This window comes from Gambusia affinis, linkage group LG10 (assembly GCF_019740435.1).
Source record: "Gambusia affinis linkage group LG10, SWU_Gaff_1.0, whole genome shotgun sequence".
Lineage (NCBI taxonomy): Eukaryota > Metazoa > Chordata > Actinopteri > Cyprinodontiformes > Poeciliidae > Gambusia > Gambusia affinis.
Window position 1 is genome coordinate 4676422 of NC_057877.1, and position 14697 is coordinate 4691118.

Sequence of the window (14697 nt, forward strand, 5' to 3'; positions counted from 1 at the left end):
TCCAGTTTTTATGAATCAAAGGCAACTCTAAACAGGTGGATTTTAAAGGAAGTCGCAGTTTTGGCTGTCTTGCAGTTTTCTGGAAGTTTGTTCCAGATTTGTGGTGCATAGAAGCTGAATGCTGTTTCTCCATGTTTGGTTCTGGTTCTGGGGATGCAGAGCAGAACCAGGAGATCTGAGGGGTCTGGAAGGTTGCTATGACAACAGCAGATCTTTAAAGTATTTCAATGTCTATTTTCTGAGCTACAGGGAGCCAGTGGAAGGACTTTAGCACTGGGTGATGTGCTCTAACTTCCTGGTTTTAGTCAGAAGACCAGCAGTAGTGTTTGGATCAGCTACAGCTGAAGGATTCACTTTATTTAGGCAAACCTGTGGGGACACTGTTCCAGAAATCAATGCAACGAAAGATAAATGAATGGATGAGCTTCGTTAGATCTTGCAGAGACATTTGTCCTTTAGTCCTGGTGACAGAAGGCCGATTTTGTAACTATCTTTATGTGACCCTGAAGGTTCAACCTGGGGAACAGAAGCGCATCACCTACCAAACTTTGTTACAATCAGCAAAGCTAATCCTTTATTTCAATGATCTCACAATGGAAACTTGTCTCCCTAAAATCGCCCTTGTGTGTGTTCATCTCAGCAGTCGCCTTGAGATGACGAAAAAACAGAAAATGAACCAAAATGTTCCGACTATCAGAGGACGAGGTCAAGCAGGAGGTTACCCAGCAGTCTGTGCAGCTGTAATTCTTCAAGGTAAATTATAAGGCTGGGTTCGACACCCTTTGGTTTCACGTATCACCGTGACCCCAGGGGGGTCAGAAAGGGTTAACGTGTTTCCTCCCAGAACGAGGACGAGTCTCTGCTCCCTGACGAAGCGGCTCTGGCCCGGAGCGAAGCGCCTCATTCATGTTTCTGCTCTTTTGAGGTGGAAAAGGTGATCAGAAGACAGGATTAGCAGGCAGATAAATGGATGCTCGTGACGTTTCTCACCCGAACAACAGCCGTGCTAGAGTGCGTGCTTTTATTTTGTTTCCATGGAAACCACTTTGACCTTTTTTTGTTTTGTTTTGTTTCTCTTTACGTTTTACTCTGCAATCACCACGACTTTATCTTTCTACTGTGGCTGCAGGGGGGAGACGAAGCATGAGGCCTCGCCTGTGTGCCGTTGCCTTCTTTTGACGCCACAGTTCGGGATGAATAGGAACCAGCACCAGTTCAGATGTGCGTGCAGGGATACAGGAGGGTGTGTTTCTGAGAGTGATTTACCCTTTGTCCTCACATGATCTTTCTTCTTTTCTTTTTTTTTTTTTCTTTCTTCTAGATCATTATGTTTAGCCCCGAAGGTAGAACAACCGAGTTAGAGCTCTGCTTTGCTCCTCAAGATGTACATGACAGTTGAGAACTGGCGGCTGAGACGAGACATGAAAGTGCGACTGCCGCGGAGTGACAGGACGGCAACCGCGAAGTGACCACAAACACAACAGCCATAGCAGAAAAGGATGATAAAGTGAGTATAAATAAATGAAAAATCACTATTAGAAAAAAAATCGGAAATAAGCCACAGGTTTAATTTTAGTGACCTTAAAATTAACTGTAGTCTAAAATGTCATGTTCAAACAAATACGTTTTCAATCGGCATAGCTTTATTGTAGGGAAAATCCTCATATTTCTAATTGGAATAAGATGCTGAGTTTGAAACAAACTGACTAGTAATACAAGCTAAATGAAAGAACTGAGTGAAATTTTGAGAGATCTGGAAAATAAAACATTAAACCACTTTTTAATGAGCTGCTGCTCTCAACCACGTATGGATGAAGCTCCACTTGGTTAACCTGGCCAAGATAAATGAGGTTTAGTGCAACTGCATTCCTTTCTGCAAAGGTAGGCCGTTGCCTTGGGCTAGACAATATGTGTACTTAGCTTCGTTTTTCTTTTTTTTCTTTTCTCCACCCAGTATAGCATCGAAGAAATTAACTCGCAGTTTGCGGTTATTAAATGACAACGGTGAGTACAAGAAAAACAAGCCAGTGTCATGATGATGCGGCTCAATTCTGACAGTTCCCAAAACTTAAACAGATACTTTAGGAATATCAAAGTGAGGTTCTGCGGAAAGTGTCCGAGTGGTTATTATCTTACCTGCAGCAGGGTTCTTTATTCATAAAAAATTCACATTAGTCGCCCTCATTTGGCTGAAGCTAATGGTGTTAACAAGTAGCGGGAGAAACGCCACAGCTAAACAACTGTTAGAGTTCAATTTCCATTTAGCTCTCACAAATAATACCAACAGTTGCATATCCGTAGATTTTGAGGAGTTCTCATTAATTATGATGATACATGGGCTTCTCTTGTACAATTTAATTTTGATCAAATCTTGTTTAATTTTTTTATTTTAATTTTATATTACATTTTATTTTGGTTCTGACTCCCATTTGGAGTGAGAACAAAATTTGACCAGAATGTGGCCCGAGTGGCATCGACTTTTCACATTTTACTCAAGGTTCTCCAAATAAAAATATTGGCGCTTGGTCAGAATGAAACAACAAACGACTCCATTTCATGCTAGGAAAAAAATCAGGTGAGAAATAATAACAAAAACTGCGAAAGTACAAAATGTTGGCGGGAAATGATCAGAACACACCTTAAAACCATCGTCATTTTTTTATTGGGAGGCCCATTACCTCTAAGCTTTGCTTATAAAAGTAAAAGTTACATTCTAACTTTAATAGTCTCAATAACTTGAGTGATTTTAGACACCTCTTGGTTTATATGTCCGGATCGGTTTCATCAGCTTTCCTTGCTAAGTGCCTTCAGGTGTGTTGTCTGTTGGAACCGGCGCTATATAAATAACTTGCATCGTATCTACCGAAGCGTGACCTGGAGGAAACCACATTAAGTACCCAATAAACAAATTAGCTCCTAAAGGAGCCGCCTCCTGGGTAGACGCCGCGGTCTAATGGATTTTGTTGGGAGGTCAAGGCCGCCTTTCCTCCCAACGGAAGTCTTCATGTCTGGCTCGACAGGTCCAAGTGGTTATTTTGCCTTGAACGCGGTGTGAGACGTGTTCCCCCGTTGCCCCGCAGTGGAATCTGAAAGCGAGAGGCTCAAAACCTGCCCATCAGGGCCTGCGACCCCGGATGGCCTCGGCTAACAACCAGAGCTGCCTGGGATGCTTGAGGCGAGTAACTCAAGACAGATTCTGCGAGACACTCTCGCAATCCTGGTGTGGCACGCAGTCTTCTCATCTCTCTGAAATACCTCCCAACGTCCTTATAGATACGCCAGCCTGGAGACCGGGGCTTCTTTTTCACAGGTCAAGCCACCTCAGGTCACCATTTTCATTTCTCTGACATCCGCGTCGGTTGTTTGTTTGGTAAACACGTTACACCTGTCAGAGGAGCGCCGGTTGCTAACGGGCCGAGTCCAACGGGCGTTTCCTATTTTCTGAGGTGCTTTCCCCTTCTTCTCACCTTGCTCGCTTTTCCATCTGTTGCCCTCGCAGCAGCGAAAGCAGTAAGTGTGAAGGAGCGAACGTGTGAGCAGGAAACGCGCGCGCGTGTGTGCGTGCGTCTGCCCACGCAGGTTTTGTGTTTGCGCACGGAGACTACTGCCTTGTTGTCTGAATCGCTGTCTTGTAAATGGAGCTAGAGACAGTGTTGTTATTTATCCCTCTCCCAGCTGTCACTGTTGTGTCTGGAAGTGTGCTCGTTGAACCCGGAGCCATGGGACACTTGGAGAACTGTCAAATCCACTAACGCTCCCAACTATGCAGAATGTTACAGCCCAGAACACACCCTGGATTTACTTCGTGGAAAACAAAAGCTGAGAAGGATGTTTAAAAAAAAGAAAAATATAACCTTTATCTGACTCCATCAAGTCTATTTTTTTGTTATTCTTTTTAAAAAAAATACTCTCCTAGATTTCTTGTCTCTTGGAATATTTTTGTCTTGCGAAGTATTTCTTTAGAGGTGTAAGAGTAAAACGGACTAAATACAAATCCACACCACACTTTTCAGATTTATTTCTGTAAAAACAATTGAAATCCATTTGTTTTTGTCTTTTTCCCTGCTAGCATATACGCTACATTGTTTTGATCCCTCTCAAAAAATCTTGTTGTAAACTGTGAAGGATGTGGAAAGTTGCTGAATACAAAGACAAAGTAATTGAATAATTAATTTTTAAAAATGGCATCCTCTAAAAAGTGTGTTTTGTTTGTTTGTTTTGTTATTTTGTATTGATATCTATTACAATACTCATTTTACCCCAGAAGGCTTACCAAGAGTAGCACTTGGTTTAATCCCTAAATTAGCAAGGATATAGCAACATAGCAACAGGTAAAGGTAACAAATTGTGGTTAAAAAGACATGAAACAGCATAATAGAGGAGAAATGCAGTTCATATAAAGATATAACTTTATGTTTAGTTTTAAAAAGCTATCTTAATATTTTAAAGCAGGAGGAAACTAGCTTGTTCCATTTGGATGCTAATCTAGCCTTAGCTTAAATCCCAGCTTTCTCTTAGCTAACCTCAGCCCTATGCTTCATGTTGGATAGACAAAAAAATATATATTTTCTCTATATTTTAAGTAATCTCTTTTATCACAAGGTAATATTGCTTCCAATTAAAGCAGCTGGTTTGTAATAATCTGATTAAATTTTAGCTTTATTGCAGCTAAAATAAAGCTAAAAAATAAATAAAATAAAGCTGTAATAAAGCTTTATTTTAGCTAAATGCTTAAACGAATAAATATGACACATGACAACAACTTGATCATTGTCCAACCCTTTTACAGTTGAAAATACTTTCAGGCCATTTTTTCCCCCCAGATTTAGAAATAAAAAATGATTTAATGGTGAATTAAATCACCAATTAAATCACCATTAAAAACAGATTTATTTCTGTTTTTACAGAAATAAATCTGTAAAAACACATACTTTTCTTTATTAATAATTATTAATAAAGAAAAGTAGAGAATAAGCCATTGTAGGTCCAAAAAGGGACTCAGACATTTGCCTCAACAGTATGTGCAAAGCTTCCTAACTTCTTCAGTGGACTGTTTGTTAATTTGTTAATTTTTTTAGCGTATTCCCATAAACAAAATGAGATTATAATCATTTTAAGAAGTGTCCGTTTGTATTACCGCCATTTGCAGCCAAATCTGTACCATCCTTGAACTGAAGTGAGGAGTCACACAAATTAGTCCAAAAGCCACAAACAGCTTCCATGTCACATATTCACCATCCCTGAGCTACATAGTTTCCTCTAGTAACTTTAGGTTAGAAGGATTGTATTAGGAAGACAACTTTAATTTTTTAACATATCAAAAAAAAACATCATAGCTGGCTAGTTGATTTAAGTAGCAAGATGATGTAACATTCAGTTTCCTGTAGCTAAGCCAGTCACAGCTAAAATATGTGAACCCCTTCTCATCTGCTTCAAGTGTTTTTTTTTTAACTAGCCAAAGTATTTTGTTCCATGTACATTAACTGCACCCTAATCGTTTAATGTAACGTCTAAATATTTAATAAAACATGGATTGTGCTCACATAAGCATTTCTTTAGGCCGCTTACAGTTTCCATTTAATAAATATAAACGTGTCTCACATCACAGACTTGCACCTCTGTTATCGTCACTTAAATAAACCGTCTCTGAATATGCTGGAGTGATTTTTTTTTTCTTTCTTTCTGATAAACATCAGGGGGAAAGTGTGGCTTCTGAGCTCCTCTTCCAGTCTGTACTTGCCGCTCCTGAAAACCACCAGGCCGGCATGAAGCAGGGCTCGGTGACGACTGCGTTCCCTGACATATTTTGCATTTCAGACCGAATACGACTCCCAATCTGTGTTGGCTTGTCAGTCATCCGGCCTCTTGTTTTAGGATGCATGCCCCCCACTCTCCGACGGCGGGCAGGCCATCAACAGCGGTGGGGACTAAGCGCTGATGACAAGTTGCTGGAAAGGCGGCGGCGGAAGACGGAGCGAGGGGCGACCGGCCTGAGCAGCAGACACGTACGCACCAACCCACATTCAGCCGCTACGCACGCACATCATAGCCGCCTGCAATCCGACGCCTGGGATTGGATTTTATTGCTGCGATGGAAAGCAAAGTGTCTGATCTGCGCTACCTAGGCTGTGATTAACCGGAGATTATCATTAACTTTAATGAATGTTGGGAGTTCGTGTTTGGAGCTCGGAGTAAAGTGTTTAACATTCGTCTGCTTACCAACACAAGGGAAACGAGCACCTGTGTTCCACATTCGGCTAAAGTGGAGAGAGCAGGCTTTATGAAATTACTATGTTTTACATCTGCAGGTCACATGGGGTGCAGCTCTTTAAAGTTTGGGCATTAAAAGACCGAGATTGCCCGGTTTTAGATCTTTTGTAGCTGCTAAGAAGTTTCCTTCCTGCATTTTCCTCGATCCAATTCAATTCTAAAAGTACTTTTGTGGCTCAGTGTCCATTACAAATGTGCGCAAAACTTTGTTGATATTCCGCTAATGTGGGGGGGAAAAAAACACAATTTTGATATTGTGGTGTTTCCGTTAAATAAACGCAATTAAAATTACCAGTAGCTACTTAATAAGTTTGATGCAAGTCATTTGAAAACATGCGCCATCACTTCTTCGTCTTTTCCACCAGTGCTGACATCCGGTTGTCAATCACGTGACTGATGTCAATAAAATAAAAAAAATAAAACACTGTTTTTGTTGAAGTTTCGCAAAGTAGACCAATTTCATAAAAGGTGAAAAAAAAACACCTCATCCTCTAAAAATGGGAGTTGTTTTTTCAAAATTGCCTTTTCTATGAAGTAAATTTATTTTCGTAACTTCAGTTTGCGCCATTTTCTGGTCAATGGAAACGCAGCTATTGATCCCAAAGGGACATTAAATGTCACTGTAACTCAAATTATGCCAGACTCTTCAGACAGTTGTTGTAGTTGCTGATGAAACCTCTCCTGCAGCAACATTCAACTTCTCTTTGAGGTCAATAAAGTATTTTTACATTTGAAAGCTTTGCATTTCAGAAATGGAGCAGCTCAAAATGCTTTACATCATCAAACCACTATACGGTTACCAATTGAGAAACGGCAATAAACATTACATTTTGTCAAATGCCGTCATCGAAATCATCAATACGCCAAATATGCTGATCAAAGTTCCATCTCCAATGTTCAATGTTCTTAACCTGTTTGGAACCTGTTTCCAAACAGGTCTTAACCACCTGATTTAAAGGAAATCAGGGTTTCAGCTGTTTTGCCCTTTTCTAGAAGTTTGTGGTGGATAGAAACTCTGCCTAGGTGTGTGCGTTGCCACTTAGACTTTACAATGCTAAAGAAAAACGTCCCCATGTCTACTTTGTCCTGCGGTGGCGCTGATTTGTGACGACTTTCAAGAGCCTTTTTTATTTGACACTACTCTCCGGACCAGTAATGAAATCTCCACTGTTTTCAGTTTTTATGAGTGAGCAAACACGCCTCGCATGGGCCGCATGTCAAAATAGTATTATTATTATTATCCTCCCAAGAATGCTAACCACACCGGTCTGAGCCGGTAGCCCTCGCCGCCTGAAGGCCGTGTTTCCTTAGCAAGTGGAGCAATTTACGAGTGAGGTTAAGATGTCAGCGGGAGCTGCGGTTACAGACGGCCCTGCTCTAACCGTCCCCCCGGCCTGACCCCTGACACAAGAGCTCGCCTCCCCTCCCCACCCCTCTGTTCCGTGAAGTGGGCTCCGCAGCAGCTCCTGGCGTGAACCGCCGTGTACCCAGCAACCTCCTGGGATGTGCCCCCCACCCCTCACCCCCTCTCCGACATGGCCGCCATGTCGGGCGCAGGTGTCCCAGAGGCGGGAGGTAATCGTGACGGCAAGGAGATGTCAGGCTGGCAACAGCTGTGGGTTACAGTTTCACCAGATGTCTGCCGTTGCCAACCTTCAGCAGAGACTAAATGGCCCAAGGCCCCCTACCCCTCTTATCTGGACGGACTTTACACAGTTGTATTCCTCTCTGCATAAAACCCAATCTTACCAAGTGACCTTGGTTTACTTCTCAGTGCAAATATCTCAGTACATTTGAAAGAACTTACAGGTAACCACTCAGCAAGAAGTAGTTTTTAAGTAAATAATTCCTTAATATCGGCTTCTATGTCCCTCGAATCTGGAACAAACGTCCAGAAAACTGCGTAACAGCTGAAACACTGAGCTCCTTTGAATCAAATCTGGAGTTGCTTTTAATAAATGAAACACTGACCAACATATTTGATGTTTATTGGTGATTTTAACTATGGCGCTTGACAAAATGCAATGACTGTGACTGGTTTTCGCTTTATGATGCTTTTATGTTCTCAAGATGTAAAGCACTTCGAACTGCCTTGTTGCTGAAATGCGCTGTACAAATAAACTTGACTTAATATTGATAAAAAGGTACTAGTTCCACTGGCAGATAATGTCCCTTTTAAAAAGCAACGTTCCCATGATAGAAATTAAATAATTCGCCAGTAGAACTAGCACTTTTTCATCAGTCTAAATAAATTATGGACCTAAAATAAGCTGCCATGTCTTGCTGAGAAGTCACTTGTAAATTAGTACACTTGAAATAAGATATTTGGACTAGAAACCAGACCAAACCTCCTTGGTAAGATTTTGTGGTCTTGCAGTGTTTGCTTGTCACGGCTCTCATGGACTGAGGCCTCAGGGCAGCAATTTCTAAGACCCAGAGGAACACGCTGAAGGGAGGGAAGCCTGTGTTTTACTCACTCACAGCTGGAGTCATGACACACTCTGATCCTCTGCTGGGTATGGGCTCTCGGGGCTCATTGGACGGCCCCACAGGAGGAATGTCCAGAGGAGCGAGGTAGCAGAGAGTTTGTCCTTTATTGCAGAGCCTGCTGGTGGCACTGTGACACTTTCGTACTGGTCAGGTAAGCAGAGATGGAAGAAGAGCTCAGGTCTCTGGAAGAGTGTCTGCGATGGACTGGTTGTCACCCACTTAACCAAGATCAGGTTCAAAACACACCATGACCTGATGTATCAATTTATCTTGTAGTTATTTTAATTTGATGTATCTATGTTCTTAAAATAAATTTTAAAGTGCGCGCTGTGGTGGCGTAGGGGACAGCGCGACCCGTGTTTGGAGGCCTTGAGTCCTCGACATGGTTCGACTCCCGGACCCGACGTTATTTGCCGCATGTCTTCCCCTCTTTCCTGTCAGCCTACTTTCATATAAGGGACACTAGAGTCCACAAAAAAAAAAAGACCCCCTGGAGGGGTAATAAAAAATACAATTTTAAAATGGCAGCGCAAGTACCACCAGATACATTTCCATTGACCACATAATTGTACCATTTGACATGAGGAAAATAAATTTGCATAATGGAAACATGCCAATTTAGAAAAAAATAAAAAGTTTGACGCTAGAACGAGCTGGTGTTTTTTTTTTGGCCTTATCAAAATAGGTTTATTTTACAAAACTGCAATGGAAGCACTTTGTTCATGTCACACGAGTCGCATGATCAACATCTGGATGTTGCCACTAGTGCAAACCAGGGAGAAGAAAACAGGAAGTGGTTGGAGGATGACGGCGCGGCGTGTTTTTTAATAACTTATCGAGTGAACAAACTTATTCACGTGTGACTTTGATTGAGTATTTTATGTAGTAGAAACACTGTAATTGTGAAATTGTGTTGTTTTTTTCACTTGTGAAGTATTGACACTTGCAGTGGAAACGCAACTACTAATTTTACGTAGGCTGCTTTAGGCAAATTCAGAAGAAATGTTTGTATTTGTTAGGCAAATGTGGACATAATTAAAATTTCTGTGGTGTTTCATTTCACCAATATACTGGGACACGAGAACGACATCAAACCTACCGTGTCTACCGTCTGTCCCGAATTTCAACTTCAGAAAACATTGGGATTTGCTGATTGTTCATTGACCAGGTTAGCAAATAAAAAAGAAGCTAATAGCATCTCTGTATTTGGTAATTTTGCAATCTCCTCTCATCAGTTTGATGAGGCCGTATCGAAATTAGTTTATTTTGTAAAACTGCAATGGAAACACTTTTCTTTTACCCCCCCCACCCCCACATCACACATGATCAACTATCGCATGTTCCCACTGGTGCAAACTACGAAGACAACAGGAAGTAGTTGGACGATGATGGCGCGGCATGTTATACATGTGATTTTAATTGCATTTCTTATTTAATGAAAACATTATGTTGTAAAATTGTGGGTTTTTTGACAATAACATTGACAAGGTTTTGCGCACATTCATAATGGAAACGCACTTACAGATTGTCTTATAATTCCACAGATGTTTTTGCCAAAAATGTCTCAGTTTGGTACAAGTCTCAGTTTCACCTTCAGGCCATTTTTCCTCCAATTCACCATTATTTCCAACATTGTATCAGTCCATCACCAGACACTGTAGGAAAACGAGGAACAATCGTCCTCAGACGACAAACACACGTTGGGCTCTTAATTTTCGATGTCCAAAAAAGAAACAACTCCAAAGTACTTTCAGCTGAGCGAGTGGAGGTCCAAAAGTGGATTTCTTTCAGTGCAGACTGGGCTGACGGCATTGATGTCAGAGTGCGGACAGAGTTTACATTCCTGCAGTCTTCAGCGTGCGATGAGAAGCAATGTGCCATCAACACGGCTGTCAGGTCACGGCGCTCACTGCTCTGATCGCGGCTCACACACGGACAGACACAGACACTCCCGGTCACTCCAACAGGACGTGAACCGGGGCCCGGGATGACTTCAGCAGCATGCGTGCGCTTCCTGGCATTGCTGAAATCTAGTCAACCGCTTTTAACATTGTTTTGATAAGAGGGATGGCGTGGTGTTTAGAAAGGCCTCTCCTGTTGATGGATATGGGCCTTTTCTTCTTGAGCTGACTCTGTGTGACTAATGCTGAGGAAGGAGTAGGTGTGATGACACCTGTGTGCGTGTGTATGTGTGTGTGGGAACATATGGCCACCTTAGAATCACCTTACAGTAATTTTGGCACTTTGACGATCTGTCAGATGAGAAATAGATTACCCTATCAGTTATCTATTTCCCATCCTCCGTTGCACTGGGGGGAAAAAAATGTCAGCAAAATACTATTTTGGGTCACTTAACTTGATTGATTGTGCTCAAGCAAGAATTTGGTCCGACTTCTGGATCGTTTAATCTTAGAGAGTACCAACAGAGTTGAAACCTATTATCAACAAGCTTTTTTGTATTATTATTATTATTTACATGTAAATGGAAGAAGTTATGTAAAAATGAGAAATGTAACTTTCATCACTGCGGCTGGTTCTTTTCTAGATCTTATTATTTGTCTAGAGAAACTATTCTTTCAATGGAGGATGCCCTAACTATACCGTTGCCTCTAGCAAAAGCTAATTTTAGAACGAGTGTTGACATTTTTACATAATTATGTGGCTTCTATGTCCAAATAGCTACAAACTACTAGAGATGAACCAATCAGAATTTCTCCAATCTAAGTTTTTTTTTGTTGGTAATTTCTGGTTGGACCTCCTGAAACCAAGCATAGCAGAATTTCTCGTTTAGCGCTATAACAGGAGAACAGTGTTGAGAATTCATGTTTCCATCCTCCATGACATGAGCGTTCATTAATCAGTAATATTAGAACGAGGGGCGACCGTACTGTGACTGAGTGAGAGAGGAGTCACCATAATATTTCAAAGCCGTCACAACAGAGTAGACATTTTAAACTGTCTGCACCGTCTTATAATAGCAGTTAGCATTGCTAGGGTTACCAATGGCTATACCAATGTGTACTGAGTTTGGATACTTACTTTAACTCTGCGATTTCTAAAAAGGTTGCCAACATTTGTGAAGTCAGCGTGTCCCGTAGCACAGAGGAGAGAAGAAAACTTAATTGAGCCTTCCTGTTATCTGCTCATTTAATCATGAAGCCTAATGGAACCACATAGATGTGCCGAAATCTGGTATGAAACATGTTTAGGTTTTAAAATAAGTTTTTACATCTTAGGGCATTTTCTGACTTGATTTGGAAAACCTTCCTGATTTGTAAACTACTTCATTATGTGTTGACATAGATACCGGAGTTTGGTTGCAAGTGAAAGCTATTAGTGTTTAAGTTGGGTCCTGTGTGATTCTGCATATCATCACCTTCCTGAAATAATGGGCATTGATTTTTTTCCCCCTTCAAACATCTTTTGGAAATAAAGAGCTGGTGACTTGGGCCATTATTTTAGGAAGGTGTCAATATTCTGGTATTGATCTGATACCAAGTAAATCACCAGTGTGAATCGCCAATACTAATGATACCAAAACCTTTCAAGTTAGATTAAATCATCAAACCTCTGATATTTAGGTTTGTTTTTTTTCCTTTGAATAATTTTATTTTGTAACCGAGGACATAATTTGGGCAAAGTTAATAGTTATTTACAAAATACTTTAATAATTAGTATTATCATGATTTGTGTGCACTTCCTAAATACATTGCAAAACAGCATCATTAAAAGCACGTCAAAGCAAAATTATTTTAGCGGTAGAGTTGGAAAAACTGCAAAACAAACATAAATTAAAATATGAATGAATCTGAATCTAAAGTATTGACTCTTACTACTCTAGAATCTACCCAATACTGACTTGGTGTATCGATGTTATCAATATTGTGTATCGATCCGCCCACTTCTGTCGTTCACTAACTGGCAAAAGACTGAATTATTTTAAAGTTTCTGTCTCCCTGGTGTCTGTTCAGAGCTAGTCAAGCTGAAAAATCCGTCCATTCTTGCCATTATCTGATTTCTCATCCATCCCTCCAAGTTACTATTTAAAAATAAGCCTTAAAGGTTTTGTAGGCTGACAGCTAAAGGATAGACCGGGAAAATTTGCTTTTAACAACCACAGGCTCTACCCCCCCTTTTGTTTCTTTGTTTTTCAGTTACCACCATGGATTTCAACAGAAAAACACGATCCAGCCGTATGTATGGAGCTCATTGGACGCCCGAGGGCAAAATAAAAATGGAGGTTGTTAAAAAACATTCCCACAGCTTAATAAACCATGCATGCTTATTTGCTCTGAGCCATAATTCTGTTGGAGAACGAGCAATAGATCATTACCGGGGTTCAGTGAAGTTGAAAACTTGGACAAATTCTTGCTTCCAGGCTCTATAAATTAGATGGAAAAAAGACAACCGAACTACTGTGAAACCTCCAACGTCACCTTCTCTCCACAGTAGAAAAGGTGACTGCATTGTGTCTCTGTCAGGTTGTTGCAACATCAATCAGAGTCAGTATTGGATTACTTCCTAGGAAATTTTAACAAATCAGGAGAAGGATGAAACAAAAGTAATAAAAAACCTGAATGGTGAGGCGACATTGACAGTAATTTATTAGTAGTAGCAGTTTATTACTAAAAGCAGAGGTTTTACTAGCAGTATTGCTATATTGTTATTATTTTACTTTAATAAACTTATACTAAGCGTATAAGTTTATTAAAGTAAAATAATTAGCTTTGAGCTTTGCACTGTCTTCCAAAGACATTAAAGACGGAGACACAGAGGCCCATTTTCCACATGGCAATGATCACTTTCTGCACTAAAAATAATTTTAAAAAAGCATTTTAAATCTTTTTCTTCTTTTTTTATACATGTCTCACTCTTTTCTGACTGTCTTAAACAGATAGGCTGAATAAACTCAAGACCGAAAAGGTCAAAGGAAACATGAGCTGCGATTGTTTCACCTGCTTTGCCGCCTTCTTTGGAATTTGGATGTTGCTACTTTTGACAATCTGCCATCTCCTGGTGCAGGCTGGGTATTGCAGTGTTGCAAATTGGCAGCTTGGAGACTGTGTATGCTAAGAGATAAAAAAAAAACAAAAAAAACAAAGGGAAACAAAAAGGGAGATTTCAACAAAGTTTTGTGTGTGAGTAGCTGGGATCTTGATGTTGACCAATAGGAGAGAATCTGACTCTCCACCAGGCTCCCCATCCCTCCCTTTCACCTTTTTACACCTCAAGTCTTGCAGAGTCTAAAGGAGAAAAAAAGAAAATGGAGATTTAAAAAAAAGATATCTGTAAATAAACAAGCAAAGGAGAAATTAGAGGTGAGAAAATCAATGTACGATAAAAGTGTAAAAACAACAAACAAAAAAACAAGTATTAAATACCAAATCTGAAAAAATTAATTAAAATGATAAGTCTGGAACAGAAAAAAATACATTATTAATATATTATTATTTTGTTTGTATTGTATTTATTTCTCTCTAGTTAGAAATGTGGCAGGATCAGTCCTCCATACACATTCCTTCCTGTCATGAATGAAACTTTCTGTTCTGTTTTTGCAGCATGTAGCTTTTACAAAAATATGCTGCCGCTTCAACATAAACTACTTCTATTTACAAAATTATTGTAAATTGCACAGTGAAGAGTAATTATTATACTGATCTCGGTCACATTATGCTCCATTCCTCCAAATAAAACAACAATTTTAGGATGCATGTTTTAATGCTGCTAAAAATCTTTACACTCAGAAAGAGGGTGACTTGATTTCATCTTATATTTTGTGTAGGTTTGTGCATCTATACAATTATTTATGGTTTGGCATGTCACTTCCATCCATTGTTTGTGGGGGGAGTGTGACCCATGAAATCTGAACTCAAACGGCAGCTGTGATTTTACGCTTTAGCCTCCAAGAAGAAATAAAGATGTCATTCTTTCATTCAT

At 40.2% G+C, this 14697-nt stretch overlaps 1 long non-coding RNA gene across 3 annotated transcripts; it reads left to right on the forward strand.

The window, feature by feature from the left end:
- Positions 1-805: 805 nt before the first annotated feature.
- Positions 806-14697, forward strand: LOC122838288. 3 transcript variants are annotated; one of them, XR_006371877.1, is made up of 4 exons: positions 806-1011; positions 1130-1221; positions 1322-1507; positions 12915-14697. It is a non-coding gene; the product is annotated as an uncharacterized LOC122838288 (long non-coding RNA). The 3 variants fall into 3 exon arrangements; XR_006371878.1 differs by lacking the exon at positions 12915-14697 and adding an exon at positions 5875-6313; XR_006371879.1 differs by lacking the exon at positions 12915-14697 and adding an exon at positions 3676-4496.